The sequence below is a fragment of the Alligator sinensis genome, unplaced genomic scaffold (assembly GCF_000455745.1).
Source record: "Alligator sinensis unplaced genomic scaffold, ASM45574v1 scaffold1721_1, whole genome shotgun sequence".
Lineage (NCBI taxonomy): Eukaryota > Metazoa > Chordata > Crocodylia > Alligatoridae > Alligator > Alligator sinensis.
Window position 1 is genome coordinate 52,131 of NW_005843639.1, and position 1,053 is coordinate 53,183.

Genomic DNA, 1,053 nt, shown 5'->3' on the forward strand with positions numbered 1-1,053 from the left:
AGGACCGAGCCCTGGGGGACCCCACTGCCCACATCCCTCCAGGTCGAATAAGACCCGTCCACCGCCACTCTCTGGGTGCGGCCCTCCAGCCAGTTAGTGACCCATCTGACCATGTAGGTGTTGCCGCCACAGCCTCCAGCTGTGCCCCCAGAGTCTTCACATTGGGTATGGGGGAAACAGGGGCTTCAGCGCTGCGCCCAGCATCCAGGACTCCAGGCCCTGACCCCCCTCAAACCATGGGAGCAGGGGCCTAGGCTCCAGGTGTGGGGGGAAGAAGGCACCTTGGCAGAGCTGTGGCCCACGCAGGGTTAACCAGGTGCATGGGGGACACGTATGAGTGCACAAGGGTTTCATACATTTCATAGATTTTTCAGGGTCAGAAGGGACCTCAGCAGATCATCGAGTCCGACCCCCTGCCCTGGGCATTAAAGAGTGCTGGGGTCAGATGACCCCAGCCAGATGCCTATCCAGCCTTCTCTTGAAGACCCCCAGGGTAGGGGACAGCACCACCTCCCTTGGGAGCCCGTTCCAGATTCTGGCCACCTTCATCGTAAAGAAGTTCTCCCCATGAAGGACGCGTGTCCCCAGCAGCTGGGGGGCACGGCTGTGCTGGCGGTGGCGGCGGGAGTGCGGTGGCAGTAAGCACAGAGCTCCCACAGATGCTGCCGGCAGCGAGGGGGTTGTGGCGAGCGCCGACCAGGGCTCAGCGACCACCTGCAGGTGCCGCTAGGAGCAGCGGCAGCGGCCAGCAGCGATCTCGGACCACCAGGAGATGCTGCCAGCAGTATCAGTGGCAGGGGGGTGAGCGGAGACCACGTGCCGGCACCACCGCTTTTTGGTGTGACCCATTAGTCAAGTTGCCACCCACCTGACCGTGTAATCATCTACATCACAGCCGCTTAGTTTTTTTATGAGAATGAGATGTGACACCGTATCAAAGCCTTTTTTTAAATCCAGGTATATGACATCCACCTCAATTCCTGCATCTAAGCAGTCTGTGTCCTTGTCGTAAAAAGAAACAAGGTTTGTCAGGCAGGATCTACCTGCTATGAA